The 25,047-nt window shown below is 37.6% G+C and overlaps 1 pseudogene; it reads left to right on the forward strand.

Moving 5' to 3' along the window:
* LOC149219403 (protein disulfide-isomerase pseudogene) overlaps positions 1 to 25,047 on the forward strand; it is a 68,788-nt pseudogene that overhangs the window by 42,589 nt on the left and 1,152 nt on the right.

A 25,047-nucleotide genomic window follows, 5' to 3' on the forward strand; every position in this document is an offset into this window, starting at 1 on the left:
TGTACCAAAAGAATGAAGTAAAAAGTATATGGATCACCGCAGACAATATGGTAAGAAACTAGATAAGAACATTGATATCAGAAAATCTAAAAAAGATGGAGCCACCAATAAGCAAGAAAAGGAAGAGCACATAATATTTGGTCTTAATCTCTACTCATTCGAAGATGAAGATGAATGGTACATATATAGTGGATGTTCTCATCACATGACTAGAGATAAGAGTAAAATGAAGTCTCTAAGGAAAAACCATCATGGTAATGTTATTCTTGGAATTCATGTTTTAGCAAAAGTTATAGGACAAGGTAAAGCCATAATTAATAAAACTAGAGTAGCATTTGATGCTTTCTTAGTTCAAGGGCTAAAGAAGAATATCCTAAGTGTAGGATAAATGGAAAATAAGGGAAATATAATTGTGTTTATATCAACCAAATGTAAGGCTGTGGATGAAGTAACTAGAAAAGTCATAATAAGAGGATACATAAATCGAGACAAATTGTATGTGTTTGAAGATCAAAATTCTCATAGATATGAGAAAGGATAATACTTAGAATAAAAGAAGATTGTGCCCATTGCAGTCTCTTACTTTTAAATGGATATTTCTAACATTGACTATAGAAGTGGTGAGAGGTACTTAACCTCATGAAAACAGAAGATGGTTATCAAGTCCTCAGGATCAGTGATGTGTAATCTTAGGTGGAGTAATACATGTTAATTCCCATGGTTGTTTTTCTTTTTTCATGTTGCTTATACTTCTGATAGTGTCTCTATTGAAGTAACAGGAAACAGGTATAGACAGAACAAACTCAAGGGCACTGAAAAGTGTGAAATATCAGTGTTTCACTTTATGTACGAGGATCATATGAAGAAAAGGAGCATGTATACGTGAGTTCTAAGTTTCACATCCACGTATATTTTGGTTTGATGAAGAAACAATGGGACAAAATTAGGAAAAGGGTCTGATATGGTTCAGTCAATTATCAATTGGATTTTATGTTCTGATGGTTGTTGGTTACAGTATGTTGATGTTATTTAGAAGTTCTTTCGGCCCTCATAAGTTGTTGATGACTTGATGGATAACTAGCTAATGATGCCTTGATGATTATTAATGATATGTAAAATGATATGATCAGATCTAACAGTGAACAATTGGCACAAGTTTAGGGGGGAGCATTTTCTATGCTTCTAATAATGCAATGTTGGCACTATGTTTGCTTTAGAAGTCCTTGATACATAATGATGCTTATCAATGGTAATAATGCTTATGTTGTTGAACTATTTAAATGATGCATCATGCTATGTTGTGGTCATGGGTTGCCTACGATGAAATCATAGATGATACTTATATATTACTTGAGCCACATAATTGTTTTGATGCTACTAATTCGATTTATGGATGACTGTTTTGATTATGCATATGGCACATAAGTTATGTTGCTTACATGGTGATCTTCATAAGTTAAAGGAGATAAACAAAGTTGGATTACACACCTTAATTATTTGATGATGATAAGTGTCACTCATTACATTATTCCAATATCATCATGCCTTCAAAGATGCATAAATTTCATATGGTCCATTTATGGATGAGGATTCCTATAGTTCGTGACTCTCACAAGGTATAGTTTTTTTATTTTGATGGTATCAAGGAGATCAGTTACTAACAAATTTTGACAAATGAAGTGATGTTGGTGTGATAGTTCTTCTTGGATGAAGAAAATGGGCCAAGAGAATGGTGTTACTGCAAGTTTCATGAAGACATGGCTATTTGGAGACATGGCTTACTTAGTCACATAGTGATGATGATAAGGAATGATGAATACTTCTCCCTATATTACTTTATGATGATAGGCTTGGTTCTCACATATGTTGATTATCATGGTTGATGCTTATTAGATGTAGGATGTTAGAAAACTCCCTAGTGATGATACATGTTTTGATATGTTGGGGATTGTTGTGGAAAGAACATGTAGTTCTTGCTATGATTATTGAAGATGATGTTGTGGTCATGGATGAAGACTATGGTGTTTACACATGTACATGATATGATTTGAATGGTTTTGTGAAGATATGGTTAGTACTGCTTGGAGATATGGCATATGCTTAGTTAATGCATGAAAGGCTATGTTTTTTATGAACATAGATTAAGGCTTTTTTCTACTAAGGGAAAAGAGCAAGTTGATCTTGATGAGGTCAAGAGGATGAGTTGATAATAGATATCTATGGAAAATATTATGTTCCATATCAGGTCACAAGTTGATGATATTGAAGCTACATTGATAATGGACATATACAGGTTGTTGTTCTTGATGGTATTGTCATATGCTCATGGTACATATCATATATGGTGTATGCTAGTTGTTGATGACTATCATGGTATTTTTGGGGTCTTTGGTCTTGATTATGAATGTATTATCTATCATTTAATGTAAAGGTCATGTCAATATCTATGATGTACTCATTGTAAAATTAAGTCATGTATGGACTATTGTGGTCAAGTCCTTTTGGACATATGATGTAATTTGTAACCCCACTATATTTGGGAAGTCAATGTAATAATGATGTCAAATATGTAAACCCACTGCGATTGGGTGATTGATGTACGTTTTTGGTGATAGGACAAGTTCTATGAGTCATAGAGTCATGTATTTCATTGTATATCTGTTAGAGATTTTGGCATGTGCTTAGCGGGCGCATGATCAGAGAATTCAACACGTCCTCAAGGGGAGCATGGTTAGTGTTCATATTCAAAATTTCATATATGTTAGTCTTCATTAAACATTAGTCAACCCTTTTCCCTTGATGTCAAAGGGGGAGAGTAACTTGGTGGTTTGAGAATCTTGGTGCTTGGATTGATGCATTTATAGGTTGTGGTGACCAAACACCAAAGTGGTTGCCATCAAGTCCAAAGGGGGAGACTCTTGGCATTATCAATTAGGTGTTGTCCTTGATGGCAACCTTCCTGGTGAGTTGTCCTTGATGACAACCTATTTTTTGGATGGAAACTTACTTAATGAGTTGTCTCTTTAGGAAAATATACTTGTTTAAGGTATAAATAGGATGTGTTTATAGATGTGAGTGTTTTGAAAAATGCATGGTAGTTCAAAGGAAGAGAAATGATAAAGTTGTAAGTTCAATAAGTATACATGGGTTATGTTAAGCAAAGTCGCGTACACATGTGAGTTTAAAGAAGTAAAGGCATGCACATTTTTCTCACCATGGTATTCTTAAGATCAAGGGTACTTACCATGGTATTGTCTTCTGGCATTGATCCCATCAATGGTTGTTTTTATCCAGTATAAGAAAACCATTAGCTAGAGTATGGTTTTGACTTGTGGTATTGAAAAAAGGCTAAACTATATAAGGTGATGAAGATCAAAGTGTGCAATGTGTGCAAGTAATGGAAATCTTTTGAATATTTAGATATAAAGAAAATATGCATGTTATGGGATTTGGATGCTTTCTTGATCTAAGCTAAGTATGCACCCAAGATTTTTATGATGGATAAGATGTAATAGATATCAGATGACTATCATTATTGTGAGATGATTTAATTTTTGTTGATGGAATCTTAACGCGTGATTTGCTTGTGTATGTCAAGATCTATGTATGACTGAAGTTCTATGTTGCAACGAAGAAGTGATTTTGAATTTGCAGATCTGTACGCGGGTTTTATAACCTATAAGATGCATACACACACGGGTGTGATACTGGTAATTTGTGTGTATTTCATGATCTATACACAAGTTTATTTCTTGAAGGGTGCATACACATGCAAATATGCTTTGAGGAAAGTGCCTACAAAAAGTAGGGCTTTTGATGAAAGGGTGTATGATCAGTTATATCAATTTTTTGATGTATTTCTACTATTTGTCAATGAATTCTTCATAATGATCTATGCTTAAATAGTGATGGTATGATTGTGGATTGATTAATTGAAGAATTTTGAAGTTACTTGATAATTGAGATTGAAGATAAAATAAAGTTATGTGATTGGTTCAGAATGTTGTAGTAGATCTAAGTATGATTCAATGTTTGTTTTGGAATGGCAGTTTTTTAGTTTTTAGTTTTCAGAGGTTTAAGATCTTTATGTGGGTGTGATTCATGAAAGGTGCGTACACACGTAGGGTTTTCCATTGCAAATTAGCATATACATTTTGACAGATGGTTGATCATGGTTTACAATAACAGGATCTAGTTTTTTTGATATGCAATGTGATGTTTGATGTTATGGTTATAGTGATCTGATTGTTTCAGTTGATTGGTTGAGTTTTGATTGAGTTTCAGTTGATTGGGTTTCATTGATTGGATGATTCATTTGTGTCAGAGTTTGATGATTAAGTTACATTCATGAGTTACAATTTGATGATCGATATTGAGCTTAAATGCTGGTAGTGGGTCCAGTCTGAAAATTTGATGAAATGTGGCCTACAAGTTATGATGTGTTGTAGCAGGTGGATCCAGTATGAAAATTTATGAAACATGGTCCCCAAAGTTGAGGGAGTTGGAGCTTCCTTTCATTAGTAGATGGTAAATCAAATTAGGGGGTTGGAGCTCCCTTCCAGTAGTGGTTGGAGAACGATTGAAGGTTGTAGCTTTCAATAGGTTGGTGCCTACATACTGGTACAAGTTTACGCCAATACAAGAGTGAGGCGATTAGAGATCCCTTCCAATCCAATATTGTAAAAATATTTTCTTTATATTAAAAGAAGATAGAGACGACATCAGCAGGTGGCTTTTTCGTGCATTGGGTTTCTACCTTAAATATTGTTTTTCATGTGCGTTCATGAGATTGTAACAGATTATTTTAAGAAAATTTTTATTAGACATTATGCACGTGTTACTATTGCAAACCCTTTACATGAAAATCTTCCTCATTTTATTGTGGTTGTTCATCCAACATGCAATAAGTTCAATGAAAGTTTTGTTTATCAACAATGGTAAAAGGTAGAATCTATGTGTAACAAACATGTGGAAAACAATTTGGGACCTATTGTTGGTCATTCCTCGGATGGGGATAGCCAAAGAAGACAGCTTATGTTGAAGAATTATTCTTCATCATCAACTCTTCAATATCAAATTCCTTGGGAAGGGTGGAGGCTAACCGGGTTGTAAAATGGTTGCAATGTAATAGGATTGCATGACCAAGATTACATCCAAAACGGAAAAGATCTAGTACTGGTTTTAAGAAATGAGTACATAGGCTTCGGTCATGTCGTAATGGTTTATCACACTTTTAAATTGGATAATCACAAGCTTAAGGGTGAAGATATAGAGAGGATGGATCGAAAAAATTAGGCTTCCTCACAACTCTATGCTTCAAGGCATGTTTAGAGGTGTTTGAAAGAGTTGAGAAGTACACCAAGTGGAAAGTTATAGAGGAAACTAGCTACAAAAACTTATCTAATTATTGTTGTTGACTACATTGGCATCTTTGTGTCTCATAACTTGAGCCTTTGGGAAAGGGTGTGAAATGCTTCAAGAGTTCATCATTTCTTCAAATTATGGTTATCTTGGGTACAGAAACAATCTCATACTAGTGTAAACATAAATTTCATCAGCATAGATTCTTATCAAGATGTGAACATTTCTTTCCATTTTGCATTTTTGTTGATGAGAATGTTTCGAGATCATTAATCTAAGTTTCCATGTGTTTTGCACCTGACTAGGTCAGATGTATGTGAGAACTTCTTTAGTAAAGTTGGTGGGATGGTTTCTGTGGAGAGGGCCTATGATTTCACTAAATTTCTTCATGTTTTTGGAACCCTTAATAGAGTTGTTGAAGAAGAATCAAATCCCCAAGGTCTTTATCTTAATAAACCTCATAAGAAGTAAGAAAGAATTTGGAATAGGTTGCACCAAGAAAAAATACAAAACATTGACATATTGTCGCAATATGATTCAATATCCACAAATGTTAATATTGAAGAAGCCTTTAAGATTAGATTGAAGGATGCACAAGACATTTTATCAACTCTTGGAATGGAACTAGAAAATTACACTCAATCTTCTTAGTGGTTTAAACCATGGACAGAGGATCAAAATTATCCAACATTCCAAATTGTGGATGAAGTCTTGATGATTCTCCATGGATTTGTTCCAACTCTATATTCTAATATTCATCATCATTGGTACATAATGAAATTGAATTGAAAATAATGGAAAGTGAGTGGAGACATGAGTTGGATGAAATCTTAAATTCCATTGATGAAAATGTAAGAAAAATGATAAAACTGGTGGTGAATCTTGATGGAAAGGATACGTTCAAAGCATTTTTGGTTAGTTAGTTGAATGGAACTTTGACATTATCCAAAGATAGGTTAACGAAAGTGAGAAATGGGGTCTACTTTTGGCGACATGGGAAGGCTCCACACAAGGGTGTTTCAATTGGCTTTGGAATTGGATGAGATTATGGGGTGTTTTTTGAAAGAAACTCAATTTCCCCCACTAAATGTACTACAAGAAAAGGTGTTCCTCGAAGTACAAAAGAAGGTGTTTCTCGTGGAGCTTGGTACATAGGAAGGGTTCAAAGAATAAGGAATATAGATGGTAATAGGGTGTTTTATTACCATAATGACATTAACCTTTTGGATACATTAGAAGGCATCAAGCTTCAATTATGTTGGTATAGTAGAATAAAGGGGCAATGCATGTATATGTATGATTTGACAAATTGCGATTTTGTGCAACTTGAATATGTTATAGCAATCACAAACTTATCATACAATGCTAGGAATTATACATATAAATTAGAAGAAAGTGATTACAAAGTTTTTTCAGAATTTGTGAAAAAATTGAACAAGGTTGATTTTCAAAACATTCTAGCTTCACTTTCCTTATGTATTTCCATATGTTGGATCATTTAGAAATAATTATTGGTTGTATTTTTTTATTTGTTTGTATGAAACTGATGTTAATTTTGCACTTTTTGGTTTTAGGTCTAGTGAATAGTTCAAATGGTGAATGTTTAGGATAACTCAACCTTTTTTTTGCTACCTGCTTCTCGGTGTAAGTTTCTTTCACTAGCCATTCATGTTTTTGTAGTTGTGTTTCATTCAAACATTAATTTGGTATTTCCTCCATAAAAACAATAGAATTGGATGCCTATATATCTATATGTACCCCTTACCTCAACACATATATACAATTTGGAGATAAGGGTACTATGGTTCCTCTGAAGTTGGTCCATTTAATCATGAAAATCCTGAAGAGGTAGTTCCTTTTTTAGGAATATGTTTTGCATATCAGTATGTGGTTCTTCTCACTAATGTTAACATTTTCCTTCAATATTTAGATTAATGGTTCACTTGCTAGAAAGGATATCAAGGATCTGATGGCACGAGCTTCAATCATGATGGTTTTGGCTCACTCAAGTTAATAGATTTACACCACAGCAACATATAACACATGAAGTGCATTTTATTTTGAATGTTTATGTGGTAGTTGGCTTTCCTATTTTTAAAATTGGACATATAAATCAGAGTTTGTAGTTCAAATGTGCCATCAAAGTCTTATTGGAAGTATTTATATTCTGGCCATACACATGGGGTCTACAAAAATTAAATTACACTTAGTTATTATTGAAAATTGAGTCCTTAATCATATTTTGGGAATTTCCTTTCAATGCTTTGACCAAATGACAATAACATTAATTACTATCTATAAAGGCTTTTGGACATGTGATGGTAGTTTGTTTTTAAATTGTTTGCAAGTTTATTGAGATATGTGCTTCTAGTAGATTAGAAGGGTGATGGAACTTTTCTTTCTTATTTTTTCTTATAGTGTGTTGTAGTGGCTAAAACTACCCTCCAAAAATTTTCCTTAGCCTGTTTTGGAGCCTCCCTGGCAACCTTCATAGTAGCTTTCCTTGCTTCGTCAAGTCCTCAAGCTTAAGTGTCTTTCTTGCTCAACGACAACCTGTTGATCACAATTTGATCTTTTCCCTTCACAAGCTCCTCACCTAGACTTGGTCCAGTTGTAGGCTGAGCAGCTTCCCCTTATAAATTGTGCATTTATGGAGGGAAACAATCCTTCCCTCCTGAAATTGCACAATCCTCTCTCACAGCCTACTGGGCTCTAAGATTGTGCAATGTTGTCAGCAGACCCTCCCAGCAAGATTTGCACAAATTTTCCTAGAAGCAGGTTGTTCAGCCCAGGATTTATACAAATCCCCTGGGCAGTTAGCCCAACTCCGAACTAGAAATGCACATTTTTCTCCAACAATCAAGAAATCTCCTGCATTTCCAGTTGAGTTGACTGGTTCCATCCAGGACTAAGGAAAACTAACTTGCATGCATGGGTTGTTTCTCCCAAGGCAGCACACAAAGGAATCCCTTGTTTTCGAGATCTATGTTTAGCAGTTGGCGCAAGGAATAATTCAGAAACCTCCCTCCAAGTGTCGCTTCCCCTAAATTTGTGTCATGTGCATCACAACCTCGATGTTACCAAAACTCATCAATCATAGGTTGTAGTGCTCATTCCTCACATAAACCTTGTAGATCTGACATCCCACATCACATCTAGGAGAAGTTGGCACATTCAACTCAACTATTTTGGGGTAAGCTCACTTACCATGCCTTGTGCTACATTTCTGTCACTTTTTGTGTATTCTCTTGTGCGAGTATTTTTTGCTTGATTTCTTTGAATACATGGTGTTTTTAACATGTATTCTAGCTTGTCCTAGATCTGTTTCAATTTTTGTTGCTATCTCACCATTGTTGCATGCATGAAACTGTTTTGCATGGACATTTGCCCAACCAATGAACACCCTCACCAACATGCATGTTGATCTATTTTTTGAATCTTCCGTTCATGTTTTGCATGCATTGTTTATCACTTCTTCTATCACTTAGTGTCACCGTGCATTCACTAACTTACTTGCTTTCAGTTTCCCGTCAGCGAGTCAGGCCAACCTTGGCCCGGGCTCTGCTTTCACAAAGGCTGCATTGTGCAATCTGGGAAAGGAAGGCCCACCTTCCTCTCCAGATTTGTGCATTCCGGCCCAATGCTGTCCTCCAGGACTATTTTGTGCATTTATGGAGGATAGTGGCTACTTGGCTCAAGAAATTACACAAATTTGTCCCTGGGCCAATAGTCCTTCCCAGCTATAATTATGCAATGCACAACCCAGCAGTCAGTAGCCAAACTTGATTATACATTGCACAATTCTAGCAGTCAGTTAGTCTCTCAGCAATCTAGACTATGCCTTGTGCAGCGTTGGCAATCGGTCTCCTGACCTCCCGGCCAAAATTGCGCAACCTTCATGACCATTCACCCAAGTATGTTGCAAGTTAGTTCTCATGTTCATTCTGGTTTTCGACTGACATATTTCTTTCTGTGAGTGTTTCCATGTCTCCAAGTATTGTAGGTGTTCATCTTCCTCTGAGCAGTATAGGTACAATGGATTCCTGGAGAGCAGAGATGAAGACACCATTCAGAGCACGCTTGGGGATGTAGTCGATTAAGTGTCTATGAGCTTGCCTACTCACAAAGACATCAAGTTGTTCATGGACAAGGACATCAAGCAGTAGCATCACCACGAGCAGCATCATGAACAACAGTTGAAGGCAGCATACCAAATGCAGTGAATGCAATGAATGAAGTGAACGTAACAAATTTAAGAGGAAGGTTGTTGATAGCATAGAGGTGGAGCAAAGTTGCAAGATTAATTAGATCGACTAATAATGAAATGAACTTTGGAGACTCAGGCTATGAAGTGATGGCACGACATGAGCATCATAGGAAGGTAGAAGATGGAACAACGAATGAGTTGCATGTGTTGAAGAAGCAAATCAAGAAGAACATGAAGCTGCACAGACAGTCTAATGATTTGCAGTAGGAACAAGAACAAGAGTGGGCTAACATGAACTCACAGATGAAACTGCTCCACTGCAAGTTAAGAATCCATCCTAGCAGCTGACACAGAGCAAACATGATGATCATTGTTGTTGATCACATGCGAAGGATCCATCAGCATGCATGTCATTGAGCGCATGCATGCAATCTAGCCCATTCAACACACTCACCAAGGTGAAGACAAGAGGCAAGTCCAACTAAAACTAAACAAACACTTTGGCAAGTTGATGCACATGACCACCACCAGCACACACTTGAAGATCAGCATGGACACCATGCATGAGTGTGTTGCCAGTTCAACCGTACCCAAGAAGACCATGCGCATGTTAGCAGACGAGTTGGATGAAGGGACCAAACCAATGCACCAGTCGCAATAGAGGTAAGAGTTCACTTCAGCAAGACGTCACCATGAGGTACATGCACACCATCACAGATGACCAATATTGGCATGAGCTCACCCACTTCACCATCACAAGAACTTCAAAGAATTGGTCTTAACATAGTGGACCAAGTGTTAGTGATGTCTTGCAAGGCTTGCTCAAGCCATATTGTCTCACATGAGTACATGTGCATTGTAATGTTGAGTCATGTCAAGTGTAAGTCGAGTGTCTAAAGTTGGATGTAACAATCATAGAGTAGGTGAAGAGTCATGAGGGTAGTTGAATTGTCACAAAGGGGAATGTCAAGGGTCACCCTACCCTTTGCTATAAATAGTCCCTCATAGCTCATTGTATAGGATTTTGGTCAGCCAAGCTTCTACTAAGACTATCTTGAAGAAGACTTGGACAGTATTGTAACGCGCCTTGGCTTCTCCACTGCACAAAGCTAGTACATCTCTTTGGAGGAGCAGGCGGATGTGTCTGTAATGTTCCACTATTGGGGCTAGCAAATTTACATGGTGTATTATATGATTGTGACTTACACTTCTTTAATAATAAGAGCCAACACATTTTCATGCATATGTTGCCATTATAGTTGGAGTGTTCTGGTTTCCTTAATGATATATGTTTTTTAAGTTACGTACTTGTGTATGAACTGATTTATATGCAATTATATGAATCTTGTTTTTAATGCGTTGTGTATGTTGTTAATGTTGTCACCATTCATGTCAACTTCTCTACCACACATAAGACAAACCTTTCTCATGAACCTTTCTATATCAACCATCACACTTGTCTTAGAATGATCCATGAGTATTGTTCCTGTTATCTTACCTTGTCCTTGTAACTGTCGCATCCGAGTGGACTGCTTTACTGGAAGTTGTGCATGTCCTTTGTGTCGTGTTTTCCTAGCCAATTTGGGACTGATCCCTTTCAACCTAGAACTCACCTTCACCTTCCTCTCCCTTCAAAGTGTCAGAACCTCTTGTACACCTTCCTTAACTCTTTGCATCAGTCACACTCTTGCTACTGACGGAGTTATCTTACTTGCCTCTTTGTGACATCGCAGTGAAGGCATTACCTTATGACCCACTACTAGGACTCCCACACCAAACGATCTGAGGTCTAATTGGGACTTCTTATCGGGGAGATCCCCTTGACATGTTGGTGGGTCTAGCACCGTCAACATTTCTAGTGCTAGAAGGAGGGCCTAATGACAAGCATTGTCTTCTCATCCAGTTTTGAACCTTTGTATATCTTTCATGGAGTCTTGCATTCTTCTTCCCCTGAGGTGTTTTTCGAATCGTGAAGATGTCTCCATATTAGGGAAGCTTTTCAATCACTTGTCCACTCAAACGTATGATGGTGAAGCTGAAGTGGCCTGACCTAAGCACTTATATAAATTTATTTCCATGATTCATGAGGAAGATGAGTTTACTGACGAATAGGTTGGTTTGATGCTTGCATTGACACTTTGTGAATCTCCATTTCATTGGGTCCTCAGCCTATTGGCTGACACTGTGCACTCATTTGATCACTTCTGTGATCTTATTGAAGACATGTTCTATAATTTTGATCTAGACCATCTTGACTGGAAACTGTTACAACAACGGAGGGCTCCACATGAATCTGTCATTGATTTTTGGTAGCGCTTCTGTGACTTGCAGTTTCAAGCTCCAAAAATCCAGATGAAGTTTGCTTATCTTTGGGATCGGTTTGAGTATTGTTTTAAGAAATCTGCCCATCCCAAGAGGAAGCTTGATTTAAAGCCTCACTCAGCCTTCTTTACTAATGGAACTGCGCATTCTCATGTGGGAGCAGGCACTGTCTCAATGGACTGTCTACCTCCCTCTCATTCAACAGTTCCACCATCGCCCAGTGATCTTGAGGATCATGTTTGTACACCTATTCAACCTTCACACCCTCCCAACACCAGTCCACTCAATTTTTGCACAGATTTGGTTGTGAGTCCTTCGAGTTCTCACATGCATTCTCTTTTTCGACCTTCGTCTTCACACTGAGGTGTTCCTACAGATGATGTTGTCTTGCGTTCGTCCATTCTAGACTCTTCACTTGTTGTGAACAAGGAACAACCCATTGAGAGAGTTGGTGTTGTACAACCAACATGCGCTATTATTCATGGAGAGTATGAGTGGGAGCTTTAACATCAACACTCGGTGCAGGATGACTCCCTTCCATCTGAGCCCCCTCCATTCTTTCCTAGCCTCTTTGGTGAAATTTCCATCCATGATTTTGCATGTGTGTCTTCCTCCACAAATGCACCCATTGTTTATCACTTGCAGGACTCACTGGATGCTAGTCCATCATTCGACAATGGAGAGGATAAGTTACTCATTGAAAATCCACTTGATCCTTCGTCCGTCTATTCTGGAAACACGGAGGATGAGTTCATTCACTTTTCATCTACCCCTCTATTAGATTCATCTGATCATAAGGATGCTGAAGAATTCTTTTATTTTTCAAATTGTGGTAGTCGCGATCCATTTTATCCCATATTTTATCATGGTCACGAATCTATTTCAGTTGATTTTTCAAAGCCACCATTTTATGATGATCTACTTGATGATTAAGTTGAGATACCCAAGATTGTCAAGACACTTTAGCCTGATCTGATGGTTATGTCAGGTCCTCGCTCTCTTGGGGTTGGTCTCACTTCTGATCATGAAACTGCTCAATCACCCAAGGCTCCTCATCACTCATCTGTATGCATTGAAGATTCATCTCACACACAGATCAAACTTCCTCCACTCAAATTGCATGATCCCATTGCTCATGCATTGGATGAGTCTTATATTGCAAGCACTCATGTGCAATGCAAGTTATATTTGTTTGCTTACATGTCATAGTCAAGAGTGTTCTTATGCTTCAAATTTGCACATAGTGTCACACAACACCATGACAAGTCCATGGACCGTCTGCCATGCACATGCACTCGCTTATATCTCGTGGGCACTTTGAAACATGAAGTGTGGTTGTCTTCACTTTTATACCTTTCTTGTATGCTGGTCCACACAACTGGGTTACTCGTGGACCAAGCCTTCACCCACATGGGTCTACCAATGCACTAGTGGCTGCATTGGAGGTATCACTTCACGTGATCAGGCCCATGCATCATAAGTGTAGGAGTAGAAGTAGTGTTTGCTTTTAGTTGTTTACTTGCATGCCTCTTTTCTTTCATGCTTTGTTTGCTTGCTTGATTGTTGCTTGCTTTTCTCTCATTTTTTCTTTTGCTTTTGTTTGGTTTTGTTGTTAGTTCGTTCACTTGTTTTGTTCATAGGTTATTTCGCATGAAACCATGTGTGACTCATGAAGTGAGATGGGTAAAGTACAATAGGGTTTGTACATCTATTGCTACTTGGTTTTCTATCATCTTTCCTCTGTATGATGAACTTTTTACTCTTAGTCCATGATACGTCGAAGGAAAATACGTACTCTTCGAAGTGAACCTTAGTGTAAACACAATGCTTGCACTCTAACTAGTGTCACCTTCTCTAGTCGATTGTTTTTGAGTTAACCCTTGTCAGCTCAGTCAAGTAGTGTAAGGTGAGGGGGAAAACCTTAACAGGCACGTTAGAGATAAAATAAATTGTGTCTCTACTAGAACAACCTATTTTTCTCTCAATAATTTAGGATCCCTCTTTGGCCTCTAAAATGAATAAGTGCTATGCACAATGAAAATGAAAATGAAAAAAAAAATGTAAAAAAAATTCAAAATGAAAAATGAATAAGGTGAAAGAAGAGAAAGGCTTCCTGCATAGGGAGGTGATGCAAGTAACTCTGCCGGGGTATTTACCAGGCTCGGTGGCAGTGGATCCATGCTTGTGTTCCTATGTGACTCCACCAAGGTTTTGTCTAGGCTTGCTGGTAATAGAGCAACACCAGAGATGAAACTAAGACTCTGACGACTATACTGCTTGTGCACCTATATACCCCTCAACACCAATTGAAATAATCGTGTTGCCTTGGCTTGGAATGTGTGTCAATTGACCAAGAGTCTAGCACATGCTACATCTTACAATCAAGCTAGTGTGAAGCCAAGACAAGATAAGAGCTGAACAATACTTTCGGAGGTGTTAGACTTGCTTTTCACGAACAAGGTCCATTCAGAGATCTAGAGTTCTACCAATGTGTCTCCAAGTGTTGTAGCAGCCACAACCACCCTCCAAAATTTTGGCTTAGCCTATTTTGGAGCCTCCCTACAAACCTTCACAACACCTTTCCTTGCTTCATCAAGTCCTCAAGCTTCAGTTTCTTTCTTGCTCAAAGGCAGCCTGTCGATCACAATTTTATCTTTTCCCTTGACAGGCTACTCACTTAGAATTGGTCCAGCTGTAGGCTAAGCAACTTCCACTTGAAAATTGCCCATTTTTGGAGGGAAACTAGCCTTCCCTTTAGAAATTGTGCAATCCTGCTAGCCAACTTGCCTAGTAGGATTTGCACAAATTTTCCCAGCAGTAGGTTGTTTAGCGCAAGATTTGTGAAAATCTAGGTAGAAATCAGTTGCTCAACATAGAAATTGTACAAATCTCTTGGGAAGCTAACCGAGCTCCCAGCTAGAAATCTGCATTTTTGTCCAGCAATCAAGTAGTCTCTTACACGTGCAGCTGAGTTGACTGATTCCCTTCAGCACTGAGAAAAGCATACTTGCATGCATGGGCTATTTATCCCAAGGTAGCATGGAAATGCATCCCTTGTTTCAGGGCTCTATGTTTATCAGTTGGATGTTACATGCAAGGAACAATTCAGAAACCTCCCTCAAAGTGTCGCTACCCCTAGATTTGTGGCATGCGCGTCACAACCTCAATGTTTTCGAAACTCATCAACCAAAGTATGCAGGTCTCATTCCTCACATCAACCTTGTATCTCTAACATCCCACATCATATCTAGGAACAGTTGGCACATTCAACTCAATTGTTTTGGTGTAAGCTCGCTTCCCATGCATTGTGCTCCATTTCTGTCGCCTTTTGTGTATTCTCATGTGTGAGTGTTGTTTGCTTGATTTATTTGAATGCCTATTTTCATTTACATGTATTATAGCTTGTCCTATCTCTAGTTCAATTTTCGTTGCCATCTCACTATTGTTCCATGCATGAAACTATTTTGCATAGTTGTTCACCCAACTGGCAAATGGCCTCACCCACATGCATGTTGACCTGTTTTATGAAACTTCCATTCATGTTTTGCATGCAATGTTGATCACTTCTTATATCACTTAGTGTCTCCATGCATTCACTGACTTACTTGCTTTTAGTTTCTCATCAGCGAGTCCGGCCAACCTTGGCCCGGGCTCTACTTTCACCAAGGCTGCATTAAGAAATCTAGTAAATGAAGGCTCACCTTCCTCTCCAAATTTTTGCATTCCTACCCAATATTGGCCTCCAGGACTATTTTGTAGATCTCTGGAGGATAGTGGCTACATGGCTCAAGAAATTGCACAAATATATCCCTGGGCCAGTAGTCCTTCCTAGTTGGGATTGTGTAGTGTGCAATCGTGGTGGTCAGAAACCAGATTGGATTGTGCATTGTGCAGTTCTAGCAGTTATTCAGTCTCACAGTAGCCTGGATTGTGCCTTGTATAGTCTTGGTAGTCGGTCTCCTAACCTCCCAACCAAAATTGCACAACCTTCATGATCATTCACACAGGTATGTTTCAAGTCAGTTCTCATGTTCATTTTGGTTTTTGATTGGCAGATTGCTTGCTATGAGTGTTTCCATGTCTCCAAGTATCGTAGGTGTTCATATTCCTCTGAGAAGTACAGGTAAAATGGCTTCCAGGAGAGTAGACAAGATGACACTGTTCAAAGCATGCTTGGGGATCTAGTCAATGAAGTGTCTATGAGCTTGCCTACTCACAAAGACATCAAGTTGTTTGTGGATAAGGACATCAAGCAGCAACATCACAAAGAACAACTTCATGAAAAGCAACTAAAGGTAGCATATCGAATGCAGCGAACACAATGAATGAAGTGAATGTAGCAAATGCAAGAGGAAGGTTGTTGACAACATAGAGACAGAGCAAAGTTGCAAGATCAAGCAGACCCACTGATAATGAAAGCAACTTTCGAGACTTAGGCTATGAAGTGACGGTGGGACATGAAGATCATGTGAAGGCAGAAGATGTAACAAAGAAGGAGTTGCATGTGTTGAAGCAGCAACTCAGGAAGAACATGAAGCTGCATAGACAGTCCAGTGAGTTGCAGTAGGAATAGGAACAACAATGAGCACAACACACACTCACGATGAAACTGCGCTAGCACAAGTTAAGGATCCATCCCAGCAGCTAACACAGAGAAAACATGGTGAGAAGTGTTTTTTATCACATGAAAAGGATCCAATGGCATGCATGTCGTTGAGTGCACACATGCAATCCAACCCATTCAACACACTCACCAAGGCAAAGACAAGAAGCATGTCCATCTGGGGCTGAGGATGCACTTCAACAAGTTGATGTGCATGATGACCAATACACACTTGAATATCAACACGCATGTTATGCATGAGTGTGTTGCCAGTTCAACCCTACCCAAGAAGACCATGCACATGTTAGTAGACGAGTTGGATGAAGGGGATGAACCAATGCACCGGTTGCAACAGAGGCAAGAGTTCGCTTCAGCAAGACGTCACCATGAGGTACATGCAAATCATCACGGATGACCAATCTTGGCATCATCTCACCAGCTTCACCATCAAAAGCATGTCAAAGAGTTGGTCTCACCACAGCGGACCGAGTGCCAGTGATGTCTTGCAAAGCTTTCTCAAGCCATGTTGTCTCACATGAGTACATGCGTATTGTAATGTTGAGTCATGTCAAGTATAAGTTGAGTGTCAAAAGTTGGATGTAACAATCATAGAGTAGGTGAAGAGTCATGAGGGTAGTTGAACTATCACAAAGGGGAATGTCAAGGGTCACCCCACCCTTTGCTATAAACAGTCCTTCATAACTCATTGTATAGGCTTTTGGTCAGCGAAGCTTCTACTAAGACTATCTTGAAGAAGTCTTCGACAGTATTGTAATGCACCTTGGCTTCTCCATTGCACGAAGCTAGTACATATCTTTGGAGGAGCAGATGGATGTGGATGTATCGTTCCACTTTTGGGGCTAGCAGGTATACATGGTGTATTGTATGATTGTGACTTACAATTTTTCAATAATAAGAGCCAACACATTTTCATGCATATGTTGTTATTGTAGTTGGACTATTCTAGTTACCTTAATGATATATGTCTTTTAACTTATGTACTTGTATATGAACTGCTTTGTATGCAATTATATGAATCTTGTTATTAATGTGTTGCATATGTTGTTAATGTTGTCACCATCCGTGTCGACTTCTCTTCTGGACATCAGACAGACCTTTCTCATGAATGTTGATATATCAATCATCACACTCGTCTCGAACTGATCCATGCATCTTGTTCATGTTATCTTACCTTGTTGTTGTGACTATCGCATCTGAGTGGACTTCTCCTCCAGAAGTTGTGCATGTTATTTTTGTGGTGTGTTCCTAGCTGAGTTGTGACTAATCCCTTTCAACCTGGAACTCATCTTCCTCTCCCTTCGAAGTGTTGGAACCTGTCATACACATTCATTGACTCTCTACATCAGTCACACCCTTGCTACTAAGAGATTTCTCTTACTTGCCTCTGTGTGACATCGTGGTCACAGAATTACCTTAGGACCCACTACTGGGACTCCTACAACAAATGGTGTGAGGTCTAATTGGGACTTCTTACTAGGGAGATCCCCTTTACATGTTGGCAGGTCTAGTACCATCAACACATTTATATATATTTTTTTGATGGACATTGCAACGTGTGCGTCTGATCCAAGGGGTATTTTAAGGTGAATGTTATCTGATTTTTTGCAACTTCTGGATTGGCAAGAATTTTATAGGGTGAATGGTATGCAAATTTTAATTGAATTTATTTTTCTAAAGAAATAATACATAATTTTCTATTTCATGGTTAGGAAAAGGAAAATACATAGAAAAGTGCTTATAGCATGCCATGTCACCTCCAAAAAGGAAAAGCAGGCCACCTAGTGGCCACTTTTCACAAAGATTGAAGATTACATTAAATAAAAGACAATACACTCAAAGATATGAGCAATGGGAACTACTTCCTTGACATTTTTCTATGTATTACTATACAACTAACCCACACACTATTAGGTCCCTATAATACTAGTTATTACCCCATTATTATTGGTGTTATATCCCTTATTAATATTGTTGTGCCCCATAGAATCCCTCTATTGTTATTTTTGTGCCTTTATTATTGTTGTTAGGTCGACTGGGTTATATTGTGACTCCTTAGACTCCTATATATAGAAAGGAGGTTTTGTCATTTGAATCATCAAAGAATCATTCATTTTTGTAATGTAAAGGAGGTTGCCCCCTCAAAGAGGCTGAATTCTAAGACGTTGATATATCTTTTCTATCTTTTTGTGAGCTTTGGATTCTAGGGTTTCGCTGCTGCAAATAGGTCATTGTGGCATTTTCACTATAACTTCTTTCTGTGAAGTTTCAGAAGTGAAACAAAAAACCCATTTGAGATGAAATTGCACTGAACCTTGGATCTGAATTTCAGAGCTTTTTGCACTATATTTGCAAAGATATGATCTGAGGAAGTTTGTCTTTTTGCAGACTCTTGAATTACATTCCAAACAGGTGACCTGGGGAAAATCGTCATAACTTTCTCTCTAAGCATTGGATTGAAGTTTCATAAGAAGGTGAAAAAAGAGGACAGACTGTAGTTTATTACATATATTTTTCAGAGCCAAATGTCGAAACATGGACACGTGGCATGTCATACAAGTTCGCTCTACTGAACTAGTCTATAATCAGGTCATTGTGGGAGATTTGGCATAACTCTTCCTTCGAGAATCCAATTTGGATCAGACTGGTGGCATTGGAAAGAGGACATAGAGGGCTACTGTAGGTCACAATTTCAGAACTGGATGATCTGAAATTATAGAGATACATCAGAGGCAATATCGAGCTCCTACAAAGTGAAAAAAGGTGTGTTAATTCTATAAATTTTTGCTTAAGCTTGGTTTGAAAAATAATTTTGAAGGAATTCAAAGGTCATAGTAGAGCATTATTATCTGTAATTCATGGCCTGAGGAAAGAAAAAATGCAAACACCTAGTAAGCAACCTGAAAGCTCTAGCATGACTCATGAAGAAGAGGAAGAAATGCTACATGATATATCAAAATTACAAGACCAAGTGCAACAAATGTCACTCTCACAAAAGCTAACAAAAGCTAAGATAAATGGTGTGGAATCTAAGATAAAGGGCATGGAAGCTAAGATGGATGATTTGAAGATAGATTTGAATAGAGACATGGCAGTTTTGAAGACAGATTTGACAAATTTTCTACAAGAAATACTTACAAATGGTGAAAGGGTAGTAAAGGAAACTCATGATGCGAACAAAAGAAATGTTAAGCATGATTTCATAGACTCTAATGTTGGATCGAATACCCACCATATTCCAAAAATCAATATGAGGAAGTTTGATGGCAAGGATCCTGCAACATGGATATTACAGATGGAGCAATTTTTCGATCTCAATAATGTGCAAGACACATAAAAGTTATGTATTGCAACTTTATATTTGGAACCAAATCAGTTTGTATGGTATCATGGATTTTCTCTCATAAAAAAATTATCACTTGGGTAATTTTTACGGAAGAATTGATAGCACATTATGAGGATACAAAAAGCAACACTTTTTTTAGCCAATTCATAAGTATCAAACAAAAGGGTTCAATAATGGAGCACATTGAAGAGTTCCAAAAATTGAACATAAGGGTAAAAAATATTATAGAGGAGCATAGGATTGATGTGTTCATAGGGACTTTAAAGGATAATATCCAACATGATGTTCGCCTTTGGGAACTTGATTCATTAGAGAAGGAATTCAGGTTAGTAAGAAAAATGGAAAGCAAAATTATGGCAACCAGGAAGCATACCACTCACAACTATAAATATGGAAGTGTTGTTGCCCCTAGTCTTCCACAACCTATAAGGCTGACACCACAACAACTGGAAGAAGAAAGAGCAAAAGAGCTTTGTTACAGTTGCGATAGCAAATACACTAAAGGTCATAAGTGTGCTGAGAAGAAATTATTCTACATAGATTGTGAAGAGGAAGAAGAAAAGGAGAAAGAAAGGTCAAAAGAAGAGTATATACTCCAGGAACAAAGCTTATATAAAGAAGAAATGAATCTGACCATATCTTGTAATGCATTACTAGGAATTACCACTCCTCAAACCATCAAGATAGAAGGACAAATATAGAAGAAAAAGTTAATAGTGTTGATTGATTCAGGAAGTACCCACAATTTTATTCATTGTAAGGTAGCAAAAGAATTGAATTTCTCCCTATATCCAGCACCAGAGTCTTAAGTGATGGTTGCAAATGGAGGAACAATCAGTTTCTCTAGAAAGTGCCATAATATCAAGCTATCCATGTGAGAATATGTATTGACTAGCCTAATGCTTTCCATTCCAATGGGAGGTGTTGATGTTGTACTAGGGGTCTAATGGCTACAATCCTTGGGTACAATAGCTTTTAATTTTCAAGAACTTTTCATGAAATTTTATGCAGAAGGAAAGGAAGTTGAATTAAGGGGTATTATAGGGAAACCGAGAAAGATAACCAGCTCTAATGGTATGACAAAGCTTCTAAAAAAGGAATAAAGAGGTGTAATTTCACAATTATGTTCGCTAGATGCTTCCACATCGAAATCATCTATTTCTCTAGATCTCCAAAAAGTCTTGGACAATCATTCCAAGGTATTTAAGACTCCCAAAGGTCTCCGAACTATTCATGATCATGATCATGCTATTCATCTGATTCCAGGAAGTGTTCCTCCAAACATCAGGCCGTACAGATATCCCTATGCCTAAAAGAGTGAAATTGAACGTATGATTGCAAAAATGCTACAGGCTGGTATAATTCAACCTAGTCAAAGTTCTTTCTCTGCTCCAGTAGTATTGTTGCACAAGAAGGATGGATCATGGTGCATGTGTCCAGATTATAGGGAGCTCAACAATCTCACTATTAAAGATAAGTTTCCCATTCCTGTCATTAACGAATTACTAGATGAATTTCATGGACAATTTACTTCACCAAGTTGGATCTTCATTCATGATATCATAAAATTAGAATGAAGACTGAAGACATTAAGAAAACAACATTTAGAACTCATGAAGGTCATTATGAATTTTTGGTCATGCCTTTTGGCCTTACCAATGCACCTTCTACATTTCAAGGTTTGATGAATTCCATTTTCAAACCCACCCTTAGAAAATTTGTGTTAGTATTTTTTGATGATATACTAATCTACAGAAAGCCTTGGAAGGATCATGTTGAACATGTTGACAGGGTGCTACAACTATTAGAGGAGAAACAATTATATGCAAAAAGATCCAAACGTTTCTTTGGAGTACAAGAGGTGGAATATCTGGGTCATATTGTATCTCAAGGAGGAGTTAAGGTAGACCCTAGCAAAATTAAAGCGATTAAGGAATGGAAAATCCCCACATCCATAAAGTATCTGCGAGGATTTCTTAGGTTGATAGGGTATTATCGCAAGTTTGTTAAAAATTATGGGAGAATAACAGCACCTCTAACAACATTATTGAAGAAATATGCATTTTCATGGACTCCAGAAGCAACAAAGGCCTTCGAACATCTTAAAGAGGCAATGTGCCAAGCACCAAACATTTATTGTGCAATGTGATGCTTCAGGAAATGGAATTGGTGTTGTTTTAATGCAAGATGAAAGACCCATTTCTTTTGAAAGTCGTCCAATCAAGGGAAAGTTTTTACACAAAGCCATTTATGAGAAGGAAATGTTAGCAATACTACATGCACTTAAGAAACAGCGACCCTACCTAATGGGAAGACACTTCAAGGTAAAAACGGGTCATGATAGCCTTAAATACTTTTTAGAACAAATATTATCCTCTGAAGAGCAACAAAAGTGGGTCACAAAGATGTTGCGTTATGAATTTGAAATCATCTACAAAAAAGGGAAGAAAAATGTGGTGGAAGATGCACTCTCAAGAAAGGATGAGGATGTGGAAGCATTGTTGTGCGCCATTTCTATTATCCAACTAGATTGGATAAACGAAGCAAGGGAGGAATGGAAGAATGATGAAGAAGTGTGAGCACTTATTCAAAAGTTACAACAAGATTCCAGTACATATGATACATTTAGCTGGCAAAATGATTCATTATGGTATAAAGATCAGTTATACCTCTGTAAGAATTCCCGACTCAAACAAAATATTCTTATGGAATTGCACACTTCTCCCTTAGGAGGGCACTCAGGATTTTTAAAAACTTACCACAGGGTTAAGAAGGAATTATTTTGGGATGGCCTTAAATTCGATATTCAAAAGTTTGTGGCAGAATGTTTGGTTTGCCAACAAAATAAAGTTGAAACAATTAAGACCCCAGGTATATTACAACCTTTATCCATTCCAAGCCAACGTTGGGAGGAGCTTTCAATGGATTTTATCACAGGTTTACCCAAGTCTGAGGGAAAAAGTGTCATCATGGTGGTAGTTGACAGACTTACCAAGTATGCACACTTTTATGCATTATCACATCCATTTAAAGCCAGTACATTTTCTACTGCATTTATGGAAACAATTCAAAAGCTACATGGAAACCCAAAGATTATTGTAAGTGACAGAGATCCCATTTTCACAGGAAATTTTTGGACAAAATTATTTTCTTGTCTCGGTACTCAGTTAGCTCATTGCTCATCTTATCATCCTCAATCTGATGGGCAAACTGTGATAGTAAACAAATGTTTGGAAGTATATCTTCGTTGCTTTGTATCTGATAAACAGACAAAATGGGTCAAATGGTTACCTCTGGTTGAATGGTGGTATAACACTTCCTTCTATACAACAAAAAAAATGACCCCATTTATGGCACTTTATGGATATCAGCCACCATCCATCACATCATATTTAAGAGAAAATTCTAAGGCTCAAGCAGTGGAACATCACATCGAGCATCAACAACAAGTCCTCCAACTCTTAAAGGATAACCTCATGTTGGCGCAAAATAGAATGAAACAATAAGCAGATCAACATTACAACGAAAGAAGTTTTGATGTAGGTGATTGGGTATTCCTACGGCTATAACGATATAAACAAATGTCCCTCAAGCAAGCTAAGAAGGATAATAAATTACCACCAAAATATTACGGTCCATACAAGGTCTTGAAAAAGATTGGTACTATGGCATACAAATTGGAGCTTCCTGGAGCTTCTCAAGTGCACGCAGTTTTCCATCTTTCATGTTTAAAGAAGGTTATAGGCGGCAAGCTCCTAGTTCAAACAATATTACCAGAACTTGACGAGGAAGGAAAAATTATATTGGAATCGGAAGCAGTCACAAAAACAAGAACTCGGCAGCTACAAAATCGATCAATTTCAGAGTATCTCATCAAGTGGAAGAACTTATCCGCTGAAGATTCCATATGGGAGGATGAGAATTTTATACAGAAGCATCTAGAACTACTCAAGCGTTGAGGACAACACTTTTTTGAAGGAGAGGGGCATTTTAGGTCCCTATAATACTAGTTATTACCCCATTACTATTGTAGTTATATCCCTTATTAATATTGTTGTGCCCCTATTGTCCCCATCTTGTTATTATCGTGCCCCATAGAATCCCTCTATTGTTATTTTTGTTCCTTTATATTATTATTGTTAGGTCAGCTGGGTTATATTGTGACTCCTTAAACTACTATATATAGAAAGGACGTTCTTTCATTTGGATCATCAAAGAATCATTCATTTGTGTAATGTAAAGGAGGTTTCCCCCTCAAAGAGGCTGAATTCTAAGGCATTGATCTATCTTTTCTATCTTTTTGTGAGCTAGTTTCATAACACACACTTTATCTCATCTCTCTCTAGCTTTCCCCTTGAGAAATTTGTACTTGTAAGGAAATGAAAAATCCAGACATGAAATTGAGAATTAGATATAACTGCAAAAAGTTTGAAAAACACTTCAATGAAGTGGTAATCTAAACTTTGAGAAGGTGACCATAAAGAATTACTAGGAAGCCATTGACTAAAAAATAGAATGGAGCATAGACCATTCAGTAGACTTTCCTTTAAACAACCAGATAAATCTCTGCTCCAATTTTTTCCAACCAAGTACCTTATACTCTGAAGCGTTTTTGTAAGGATTTCACCCACATTAGGACTCTTCTCTCTTTTTTGTTCTTCTTCTTCTTCTTCATTGTTTCGTTTGGATAATTGAAGCATATAATCATTGTATTTATGTAAACAACATCCTTGTCATATAAGAGACTACCCAAGTATATATTGGTGCATAAATAACTTCATCTTTTCACCCAATCCCTTATTTTTAACATCATTTAAATCAAAATGTGTAAGAACACTCATAACTTTGGGAAATCCATGAACTTGAAGAATGTTCAAGAGCTCAAAATTTTATGTTTCAAAACTATAACATCCACCTATGAGAAGCAAGACAAAGCCAACATATTTGGTTGCATCAATCATAGAATCCATATCATTTGAACACTCCACGAGTTATAGTTGTAGTTGTTTACCTGATATAACAGTTATTGGACCATGCATGTATGAAATATTATGTTGGGTGTAATGCTTTACAAGTGATTTTATAACTAGAGACCTTCCCAACCTTTGGAGGACCCTGCACCACAATTACATAGGGAGATGAATCTTCAGTAGAATGGTCAACTACATGCATATGAAGTCGATGTTGATT

Source organism: Pinus tabuliformis, chromosome Q, assembly GCF_031772625.1.
Source record: "Pinus tabuliformis cultivar Carrire ecotype Pingquan chromosome Q, CPIR1, whole genome shotgun sequence".
NCBI classification, from domain to species: Eukaryota; Viridiplantae; Streptophyta; class Pinopsida; order Pinales; family Pinaceae; genus Pinus; species Pinus tabuliformis.